This window comes from Mesoplodon mirus (assembly GCF_964341445.2).
Source record: "Mesoplodon mirus genome assembly, chromosome: 12".
NCBI lineage: Eukaryota > Metazoa > Chordata > Mammalia > Artiodactyla > Ziphiidae > Mesoplodon > Mesoplodon mirus.
In genome coordinates this window covers 76,850,441-76,862,619 of record NC_138988.1, presented here as the reverse complement: position 1 = coordinate 76,862,619, position 12,179 = coordinate 76,850,441, and the positions used below count along the sequence as shown (strand labels likewise).

Sequence of the window (12,179 nt, the reverse complement as noted above, 5' to 3'; positions counted from 1 at the left end):
AAGTGTTTATGTTAACTTAGAGCATAACTTCTTTACGTGCCTTAATTCCTGTGATTATCTATTATAAACTGCTCTGAAAGTATAAAGACTTCATTCATTTAGACACTACTGGGATGTCTGAATTTCCTGATTAGAACCTGCCATTCGGTTGACAAAAAGAATTTATCCTTAAATTTTTTGTTGCTTTCATGTTTCATAAGCTTCCTTTAAAAGACATAGTGACCTAATTATGACCACATTTCAGCAGCCAGACATTATTTTTACAAATTATACTTTGGTTTGAAGTTAGTTTCTTTTTGTTTTTTGGGTTTTTTTCCCCTCTCATTTCAACTCCCAACATTTAGTCTAAAGAGGTGCCACCCAGTGTAGCCAGTATGTGAACTGTTTCTCATTGTCTTTTATGAGATAAGTAGCTTGAGCTGGATTGTAAAAGTCCTCTGCTTCCTTCGTTGAGACAGTTTTCCTGTGTTACAAGAGGAATTAAATAATGTGCACAGTGATGCACATTCTGGTGCAAACTCTTTAACTCATTGTGGACTTGTAATAGACAGTCTGAGACTGTCACTTGTAGGGACACCACATTTGATATAAAGGATTATTAAATGCCAGTGCTTTTCATTTATTCATTCAACAAATGCCTGTTGAGTGCCTACTACTGTTTGCTAGGCAATATACCAGTGAATAAAACAACAAACCCCCCCAGATCTCATGAAGTTTACATTCTAGTTCTGTTAGAAATACCGTTATTATTTCTCTTTTCTCAGAAGTTCTGTTGTTTTTTTTATTAAAGCTGTATTTTTGCAGTTTACAGTCTTATGCATTTGAAGCTGTGACTTAATTCTGTATATGTTTACATATAGTGGTAATACTACTATAAAAATTAAATTAAAAAAATTTAATCAGCTTAATTTTTTAGTGGATTCTTCTGAGCTTTCTAGGTAGAGAATTGTATTATCCACAAATAGTGCTTCTCTTTTAAGTCAGAACTTCCAGAACATTAATAACTAGGAGTGAGGATAATGGATCTTTTTATTCCTGATTTTAATGGAAATGCTTTTTATATTCACTAGTAAGCATGATGTTGACTTTTGGTTTACAATGGTTTAAATCACTTTGAGAAAGTAGTTTTATATTTCTGGATTTAAAAAAGAAAATGAAGGGGAGTTGAGTTTTATCAAATGCCCAAAAGGATATCTTTGAGACGATTGCTTTTTTCACACTTGACCTACTGATGTGTTATATTATGTTAATAACTTTCCTATCATTAAGCCACGTTTGCAATCTTGTTGTGGAAGTTTACTATCATTTATTAATGAATTATATCTCTGAAATAGAGATTAATCTAGAACCCTTTTGTATCTCTAAAGATTAATCTAGAACCCACTTGAATCTTTGACTTAATTGTGTATATCTTTACATGTAGTGGTAATACTTTTAATTACATTTTTGGCTTAGATCATTTTCTCTTTCCTGTGACTTATAAAACCTTTGAAAACAGTGTTTGTATTTTTTGTCACCTTCTAGCTTTACTCGAAGTTAGTGGTTCTGAAGCAAGGACCTTTTTAGGAGGAGATGTAGAGGGAGTTAATTTATAATAAAAGAAAACAGTGACATCATGAATTGACTACACAGCATATCTGGATAGAACAGTGTATTAAACAGTCATTCTTTGGTTGTCTGTCTTATGTTTCTGACACATGTCCTATTGCTGATTTTAGAGTATTTTAGAGATTATACTCCAATATTAGAAGTTTAATGATGAACTCTAAAGCCTGGCAAATTGATGAAAACCGATGAAACAGCCTATTGCTTATAAAGACTAAATCTGCTAATGTGATGGTTCTCAAACTTCAATGTGCATTAGAATCACCCCAGAGCCTTGCTAAACCCTAAGACTGCTGCACTTCTCCTCCAGGCTTTTGATTCAGTAAATCTAGGGTGAACCCAATAATTTGCATTTCTAGTAAATTCGCAGTTGATTCTGGTATTGATGGTCCAGGGACCACACTTTGAGAGCCAGCACACTAATGTTACCTAGCAGCGCTCCCTGATTTATCAGTAAATAGCTGATTTAATCACAGTTCTAGCAGGTGGTGATTAAAAGAAAACTCAGTGGGTAAGCTAAAAGCCAACAAAGAAACTTGAAAATTTTTTTAACCTTTATTTTTAGGAGACTCATTAATGGAAGATCAAAGGACAAAATGTAGTTACTGTGATTCTGTCATTGTGACTAATTATGTAGAGGTAGACTGAAGTACCAGTGATGGGATGTTCTTTTCTTTCCCTCATGCAGTTGCCCCCAGAAGTACTAAACTCAAATTTAGATAGCCCATTCATATCACAGTCAATAACAGTTATAATCAAGATCCCACTGATTATATAGAGACAAAATTTTAATGGTATCAGTGGGAAGATTACAAATTGAAACATCTTTATTCATAAATTAATTTATAATTTACTGAGTATGTATGGTATGCTATGCACTGTGGATGCATTTGTATAAATAAATAATTATAAATTCTGATGATTATTAAAGGAAAAGTACAGGCCACTATGAAATAGTGGAATATAGGAGCTTAATTTAGGGAAAGCCTCTCTAAGGAAGTTCATTTAAGCTGCAGCCTGAAGGATAAGTAGGAATTTTGGCTCCACAAAGAGTTACAGGAAGAGGAAATACTACTACCATCACTAAATAGGCATTATGCACTAACATCTTTCCATGATTTCATTTACTAGCCCTGTTAGTTGGATAATATTATTCCCAAATTTTAGATGAAGAAACTGAAGATTAAAGAAGTTAAATAACTTTTCCAAAGTTACCCAGCTATTAAGTGGTGGAGTTGGGATTTCATTAGGTCTTCCTGACTCTACATCCAAACTTTTAATTGCCATGTTACATTAGGGAGATTTGAGAATATTTTCTAAATTATCAAATTATATGAGTTAACTTCATATTTCACTTTTTCTCATTTTTACACCAGGGCCCTGCTGTTTCTATAAATTAGACTAGAGTAGGCCATTTACAAACATACATATTCAGATACACACATCTATACATACATACATATTTATATTTCTGTAACGTTAACTTTTTCTCATTGTAAAGGTAACACTTTTGAGAGATTTTGAAACCTCTAGAAGAAAAAAATTTCATCATTCAGAGATAATCATTTTGACATTTTCTTATGTTTGATTATTTCAGTATTTAGGCATTCGTTATTTTTAAAAAATTGTAATCATACCTTGTATACAAAATTATTTACTGATAAATAAATCTACAATGTTCACATGAGATATACATCTGTTTTTGGAATGCTAGTAATTTTGTAATAGTTTCATTTCATAATGTATTGACTTTAGCCTTCATGTAGTTAGTGAGAAGGGGAAGGGGTTTCACATATTTCATGAAGTCAGATTAAAAGCATTCTGTTATAGTCATCTTTGGGAGTCAAATTTGGTAAATCATTCTTTAACCTTGTTGCTCTGACGGAGTGAAGTTTTTTTTTTTTTTTTGGCTGTACGCAGGCCTCTCACTGCTATGGTCCCTCCCGTTGTGGAGCACAGGCTCCAGACGCACAGGCCCAGCGGCCATGGCTCACGGGCCTAGCCCCTCGGCGGCATGTGGGATCTTCCCAGACCGGGGCACGAACCCATGTCCCCTGCATCGGCAGGCGGACTCTCAACCACTGCGCCACCAGGGAAGCCCTGGAGTGAAGATTTTAAAAGAAATATTTGTAATCTAGTTTCTGGGCTGTTTTTCTCATTTTTAAAGGAGTATAAATAACTAAGATATAATCTTTACTTGTAGTTTACCATTCAAGAGTATTGTGCTAATAATGTCACTAATTTTTTTATGCTGTTACTTTTCTTTTATTGATTTTTATCCATTGCATGAAGTTTTGTGTGTTTGTTTTGTGAATACAGAAAAATCATTTAGATTTCAGCCCTCTATTTAAACCACAGTCCAATGGGATTATGTTTATTTGACTTTTTTTTTTTGTCTCTAGCATGTATATACTCCTTTGCTTTTGTAGACAGACCCCCAAGGATGCCAGAAGAGTTTAAAAATCTGTGGACTGTAAGCCTTGCCACATTTTATGTTTATTAACCAATTTTCAGAAATATTAAAGATCAGATTTTGTTTTATCAAACTTAACATCTTGCCTTTAGTGATATATGCCTACTCCTTTTGGGTTCATTATATGTCATAGTGATTTGTGTTGAGGTATTTCTTTTGTGTACATCTACCTCCAAAAGATTTTAAATACAGTTGCAGAACTTTACATTTGTAACTTGAGAAACAAGGAAACACATTTTAAAAAGAAAATCAGAACACCATTCCATAACAGTCATACATAAATCAGTGAAATAAAATTCATTTAAAAAAGCATGCTGGGGCCTCCCTGGTGGCGCAGTGGTTGAGAGTCCGCCTGCCGATGCAGGGGATACGGGTTCGTGCCCCGGTCTGGGAGGATCCCATATGCCGCGGAGCGGCTGGGCCCGTGAGCCATGGCCGCTGGGCCTGCGCGTCCGGAGCCTGTGCTCCGCAACGGGAGAGGCCACAACAGTGAGAGGCCCGCATACCGCAAAAAAAAAAAAAAAAAAAAAATAAAAAAGCATGCTGATTGTTCACTATAGTTTAATGTAGTATAACTCTTATTTTTAAGCTGTTGGATGTAAACTGAGTTTAGATATTAGCCAGATAATCATATTATTCACACATAAGCCTTAAAATGATGTGTGTAAATAATTCTTTCATGTTAGCTTCTTTCTTTGGTAGTAAATTTTTACTGAAAAGTCTCAGTTTTTAAATATATAAAGTACCACTGTTTTTCTTTTCTAACCATAAAAGTTATGTGTAAGGTGTTTTCCTTTTTTCTAATATAGTATTTCTCTACCATGTCTTTTTTCTGTACTTGTTATCAAATGCCTTTTCTAAGTCTTTTTATGTTTTGTTTAGACAACTGTTCATTCAACTGTTCATCCACTTATTAATTCATTCAAGAAATGATTATTTAATTCATATTATATGCTAGGCATTTGACTACATGATGTGGAAAGAAAGTATGGGGAGGAAAAAGGGAATGGGAATTCTTTTGTACTGATGCATGTCTTAGGTATGAAGTATGACTTTTATGTGTCTTATCTCATGTGGTCATCACATGAGATAGATTTTACCATTTCCATTTTACAGATGAGGATTTAGGTTCAGAGAGATTAAGGGTTTGCATAGAGAACATAGTTTATAAGCATCAGAGCTATGATTTGACTCCAGGACTCTCTGATTTTACACAGTGTTGCCTTCCTACATGGGAGATAGGTGAATAAAGTGAGTATACTGCTTGTCTTCACAGACGGTGTGGTTTGGTGTGCTGTATCTCTGTGCTTTGTGAAGATGTCTGCAGAGAGCGTGAAGTTCTAGCTATCTTCTCAGCCCTTCTCCCTTGCAACCAGAAAAGCTCCTTTAAAAGTCCATTTTCCTTATTAGGCTTTCTCATAGCATCTTATGTGAAAAATGGATTTTACAGCTAAAAAAAAAAAGGCTTCAGAGTCACTGGTCTAGGAGAATTGTATATGTTTACATATATGTGTAAGTAGAGAGATAAATAGTCTTATACACAGGTAGAAAGAGAATGATAGGAGATGAATATGTGAAAAATTAGATATACTGGTTTCGGAATACAGAGGTAGGTTAAGGGGATTTTCAATTTGGAGTTTGAAAGCTTGTCAAAATAATGCCATTTGAGCTCTGTCTTCAAGGATGGCTAATATTTGGCATTGTAGAAATCTGGAGGTAGTGTGGCAGTGAGGATAGGTAGGGAACACTGCAAGTAAGGGGAACAGCATGACCCAAGACCCAGAGGCAGAGGTGAGGCATGTGCGACAGAAATTTTAATGTATCCAGAGAGAAACTTGATTGTAGGAAAAACAGACAAAACTGTTGCTTGGTATCAGAATGTGGCAAGCTTTGAATGCCAGACTAAGGAGTGTAGTCTTTTCTCTAGGTAGTGGGAAACCTTTAATAGGTGTTTGAAAAGATAAAGGTGTGATATGTGGTGATACTGATTAAGAAAGATTGATTGTAAGCAGCATGTAAAATGGATTGGCTGTGGGAAGACCTGTTTTACTACAATAGTCGAGGTGAGTGGTAATGGCAGTGGGAATGAAGAATAGGAAATGATTATAAGTGATAAAGCAGCGGCTAGATTGTTAGGTATTGGGGGCTGATGGAATTAGTGCATCAGTTACCAGAGATAATTCCGAGGTTTCCCTCCTGGAGGAATGGGAAGCTGATGGTGCCAAGTGGCAGGTTTGAGTGTTGAGTTTTATCATTTGTATCTTAACTGATTCCAAAAAGATTTGAGGAGTTTGTCGTAATTGTTTATAATAGGATAGAAAAAATGAGAATTAAGATTAAACCTAAAAGGAGTGGAGATGCAAAATTAATACAGGTGGAAAAAATGCACTGAGATGCGTATAATAAAGTCCCTCTCTGATTGCCTAGTTGGGACAAAAGTTTTACTGTTAAGCCTCCTAGAAAATAGGAAAGATAACACTGTATACTATACTGTCTCAAAAGAAACTAGATTCACAGTCCATGATATAACACATAGTTATTAGGGTTTAACATTTATTGGTACTGAGGCCTGAGAAAATTTTCTTCCCTGGAAGCCTGCAGAGGGACACTTTATTATATAGTCAACAGTAATCTTAACTGTGTATCGGCAATAAATATAGTCCTGAGTATTCAGCTGATTCTTACAACATCTTTGACTTCCAGCTAAGGAAACAGCACTATTGAGTAAAAGCACATTTATTTATTTATTTATTTTTTGTACTTTTTTTTTTGAACTTTATTTTTTTACACAGCAGGTTCTTATTAGTTATCCATTTTACACACATCAGTGTATACATGTCAATCCCAATCTCCCAATTCATCATCCTCCCCAGCGCCCCCCCCCACCGCTTTCCCCCCTTGGTGTCCATACGTTTGTTCTCTACATCTGTGTCTCAATTTCTGCCCCGCAAACTGGTTCATCTGTACCATTTTTCTAGGTTCCACATATCTGCATTAATATATGATATTTGTTTTTCTCTTTCTGACTTACTTCACTCTGTATGACAGTCTCTAGATCCATCCACATTTACTTATTTATTTGGTTGTTTGTTTATTTGTTTATTTATTTATTTATTTATTGTGGTACGCGGGCCTCTCACTGTTGCGGCCCCTTCCGTTGCGGAGCACAGGCTCCGGACGCGCAGGTCCAGCGGCCATGGCTCACGCACCCAGCCGCTCCGCGGCATGTGGGATCCTCCTGGACTGGGGCACGAACCCGTGTCCCCTGCATTGGCAGGCGGACTCTCAATCACTGCGCCCCTGGGGAAGCCCCACATTTATTTATTTTTATAGAGGTTAATGGAAAGTCTGATCTCAAGATTAGTTGTTACAAATTGTGCTTTCTGGAACCGTAGGTGTTTCATCATGGACCTCCAGGTTCTGGTTCCCTTATTCCCACTTTAATCAGAGCAGCTCTGCCTTTATTTGTTTTATAGATATGGTTTGCATTTTAAAATTTGGTATTGGAACAGAGCGTTCCATAGCTTAAAAAAGTTTGAAACCACTGGCTTATAGCAGTGGTGTCAAAGTAGAGTTCAGGGAAAAAATAGTAATACTTCTATTTATATATTTTTTCATGCCTTAAATTTTCTGTTTTCATGAATAATTTATAAGGTAAATAATGTGTCAGAAAGGTAACATATATATATATAATTTATAAACAAATGTACAGTGGTGGTCATTACATGTATATTTTATTGATGGGTTACATTATATAAAAGTGGGTCTCGGGCCTCCCTGGTGGCGCAGTGGTTGAGAGTCCGCCTGCCGATGCAGGGGATACGGGTTCGTGCCCCGGTCTGGGAGGATCCCATATGCCGCGGAGCGGCTGGGCCCGTGAGCCATGGCGGCTGGGCCTGCGCATCCGGAGCCTGTGCTCCGCAACGGGAGAGGCCACAACAGTGAGAGGCCCGCATACCGCAAAAAGAAAAAAAAAAAAAAAAAAAAAAAAAGTGGGTCTCAGAGGAGACCCACTGAGCTAGAGGAATGTATAGACAGAGTAACTCTGAGATAATTTGTAGTGAATATTGTATCACAAAGTTTAGTCTTCAAAACTACTTGGTTTGCTGAAAATTTTAAAGTTTTATTCTTTGGTAAAAAACTGGCCAACCCATATCCCGTATTGCCATTTAAAGGCACAAGCATTTTTTTTTGGCGTATTCAAGTTTGAACTTTTTTTTTTTTAACAGTACTAAATTTTAATGACTTCATATGATATAAGTGAGATTTTTTTGAGCTTTGACGTATTTTATCTCATTTAAATCTCAAAACATCCATGCAAGGCAGGGCATGTAGGTGGATTTTTCCTCCTATTTCACAGATGGGGAAACTAAGGCATGAGGGGGTGGTTATTTTTCTAAAAGCCATGCAGGAAAGTTAAAGGGCTCTAGAATGATGTTCTTCCATCTATCTTTTTCATTACCTTTCTGCTTCTAATCACTGCCCTGCTAATGCCTCCTTAAAACATGCATCTAGGACTGCAGAAGCAAAAACTCAGAATAAAAGATTGATGTCAGGATTCAGTAGAAATGAGCATGGTTAGATGAAAGTCAGGAAGAAGAAACTGAATTTTAAATGCAAGGATAAACCCTCAGGCATGTAATGGTAAAAAACTTCTGCAAATTCCTATTGTTTATTAGTGGCTCCCTGAAGACCAGAATTGAGAAGGATTGTGGTTATGCAGGGTCTCAGTGGGAAAAAATGCCTTCTACCATGATATCTGCTGTGGATGGCCTTCTGCTAGCCAGGAAGTACTATTAGAAATAATCTTCTATCCTGAATGTAATAAGTATGGCAGAGACAGAGAATTTGGAAAAGCCATAGAGAGTTTTATATAGTTCAGTACTGGTAAGCGATGAAACTGAAGCTCAGAAAAACTGTTTTGTCTTATATCATCATAACTCTGTAACTAGATCTTAATTCTCTGACTTGCAGCGTAGTCCTTTAAAAATCCTATCATACTAAAAAAGTTGGGATGAGGTGGGAAGCTTGGAAAAAAACAAGAAAACTAAACCATGTAAAGAAATCAAAAGGAATAATTTATTAAGACTATGTCCTGTGACTATAATTAATCTTTCACTTTGACTTTCTGATATCCTGGCTGGCTATCATACTTTGTATTTTTAAGTTTGTTTCCTTTCTATTAGATATTCATATGCTGAGCAAGTGGATACTGGTCATGAGGAACATTTTAATATACAGCCCTTTTGTTAGCATAAATCAGTTTGTTTGATTTTGATTCAGTTAGGTTCAGTGGAGACATTTCTAGACTCATAAGAGTGAAGCCAGCTTTAGAGAATAGTATATAGCAACTACTAAACCACGCTGCTTATAAATAGTCCCTTACACATTAGATTTAAAAATTCTCAACTTCCACTTGTTTTATTGTCTCCCTTGTCTAACTCATCATTCTTTATTTCTTAAATGAGCTTCCTTTCTCCATCCACTAAGTATATTCCTCTTGTTGTCTTTTTTTTTTTTTTGTGGTATGTGGGCCTCTCACTGTTGTGGCCTCTCCCATTGTGGAGCACAGGCTCCGGACACGCAGGCTCAGTGGCCATGGCTCACGGGCCTAGCCGCTCCGTGGCATGTGGGATCTTCCCGGACCGGGGCACGAACCCGTGTCCCCTGCATCAGCAGGTGGACTCTCAACCACTGCGCCACCAGGGAAGCCCCCTCTTGTTGTCTTTAAGGCCAATTCACCTTTCATATTCAGGTTTCTTTTTCTCTAAGTCTTCCTAGCCAAGAGTAAAATGCTGATTCATACACAACTTCCTTACCCAAAAAGTTGACATGCTTTTATCTGTTCTTAATTTTCAATGAATTTTAAATTTGTGGTAAGCCTGTCTTTCTGTGGGCTTTTAATCATTATAGGTGCGCCCATCCTAAATTTTACTACTCTAGGTAATTTTCAAAGGGAAACCTACACATATGGACCCTTCCCTGGAAGTTTGGAATCTAAGGCAGTGCTCATGTGGACATGAATGAAAAGAAAGTTCAGGTAGGAGAACGGAAAGAAGAAGGCAGTACCTGAATGGGCAACTAAGGGTATGTCCTTTATAAGGGTAGAGAGCAAGAATAAGTATATAGGTAAGGGGAAATTTAGGCTGAATAAGTGAGGGAGTTCTTAACTGTACAAGAAGTAAAAGAAAGTTGAAAGTTCTGTTCAAAGCAGTCTAAGAAATCCTTCAGAGGAGGTCAACTTCTAGGAGCTCTGTAATAGTCTAAATCATATTAGTGTACTGCTGAATCTAGTAGATGTTCTTTTTCTTTGTGATACTACTTCATGCCACTTTTTATTACTCTAAGTTAGGAAATTTGAATTGCTATTTTGTCTGACAATTTTTCATATATACAGTTGTCTTCTGTGTTCCCTGTTTCATTCAGTTAGTTGTCATGCAATGGAAAAAAGACAAGAGTGGGCACCTGCAATTGTAAAATACTTAACAGTAAATAGTATAAAATATCAAAGAGAGGAATTAGTTTTCAGAATGAAAGTCCGAATACCTCTCAGCTTGAGGCCTCTGAGCTTCTAGAATAGGTTCTTAAAGACATGATTTGTGAGCCACCTAGAAGGTGAGTACTGGAAGCCAGAAGGTTGTACTCAGCAGTAGCCGTGCCTCACAAACTCTGTGCTGCCAGGGATACTGGGGAGCCGTCTCAGGAACATGGGCCAGATAGAGTGTTTTTAACTTTCAGTAAGGAATTGAGAAGTTTGCGGTGAGACTTTGTGGACAACATGGGTAAATATAGCCTGGTACCTAGTTAATACAGTTGTGCAGCTTAATAATTTTTAAAGTGTAATTATCCAATTTTTAAAAAATTTGAATTTATTGAATTCTTAAAGACATTGTTTCACAAGAGAGAGTTATGTACCACAGGACCTGCTCGCTGGATTAATTGAGGGGTGAACATGAGAGTTCTCTTTAGGTTTGGAAAGTATGTTTTGGAAGTGGAAGTAGATTAGACTTTCCATCGGTTTCTTGCTAGTCTCTCAGAATTAGGAATTAAGAGTAAACTACGAGGTACTCTTCACTCAGCATCAGAAAGAACTCTGGGACAGAGATGGAGTGGACAAGTTCAGGGAGCTGGTAGTCCTTAATTGCGTGTTATTTGGAACAGGGCTTCTCAAATTTTGTTTTTCCCGGGGATCTTGTGAAAATACAGATTCTGATTCAGAAAGTTCGGGGCGGAGCCTGAGGCTGTGCATTTTTATACAAACTTTCAGGCGATGCCGTTGCTGCTGGTCTGTGGACCACACACTAAGTAGTCAAGTTTAGTCTTTTAAGAGGATCTAAGAATTGGAAAGTTGATTATGTGTAATAGCTGCGGTGATTTTTTTCTGACTGGGTATGAGCGCTTTACACGCGTTATCTTACTTTTCACAGAAAACATTCCAGGTAGGTGGTAATATTTTTACGGATGAAGAAATTGAGACACAGGGAGCTTAAGTAGCTTGCTCATGGTTTGTAATTGGTGTGACTGGGATTTAAACTTAAAAGACACCAAAACCCTTCCTAGGTCTGTCATATTTCCATGAGATTCTGCGGTTTTTGTGGAACTGATTTTCACGCTTAAAAATAGTTTCTAATTGTGGGAATTTACTCTATTTCATGCATGGGGGGAAAAAAACAACCCAGCATTGTTTCCAGTACCAAATTTGTTATATGGGTTCAGGAAAAATAAGCTTTTTAAACATTAAAGCATACTGTCAACTGAATTTTAAAAATTATAAAATTTGTTCATTCTTTAGTGGAAAAATATTGGCAAGTACAAAAAAAGGTTTTCCTAATTCTTCTGAATTATCTAAACATAATGATTGCCACTGTTTTGAGTTTTTCTGATACACATGCATACCCCTGTATAATTTTTTAAAAATTAAAATTGTGTACACCTGTTTTTTCCCACTAAGCACAACTTTAATAAAGACATAAGAAAACTCTACTTTACCCTTTCCTGTTTTTCTCTTAATCATTGGCAACCTCACCATTCTCTCCTAGGCTGCAATCAAATTTTCCTTATTCTTCGTCTCTCCCAGTAATTGCTGCCAAATTCTGCTATT

At 36.8% G+C, this 12,179-nt stretch overlaps 2 protein-coding genes across 15 annotated transcripts in view; one reads left to right on the top strand and one right to left on the bottom strand.

Annotated features, from left to right (window-relative positions):
* SUPT3H (SPT3 homolog, SAGA and STAGA complex component) overlaps positions 1-12,179 on the top strand; it is a 440,189-nt gene that overhangs the window by 25,686 nt on the left and 402,324 nt on the right. The gene's annotated exons all lie outside the window — the stretch shown is intronic.
* RUNX2 (RUNX family transcription factor 2) overlaps positions 1-12,179 on the bottom strand; it is a 359,184-nt gene that overhangs the window by 333,703 nt on the left and 13,302 nt on the right. The gene's annotated exons all lie outside the window — the stretch shown is intronic.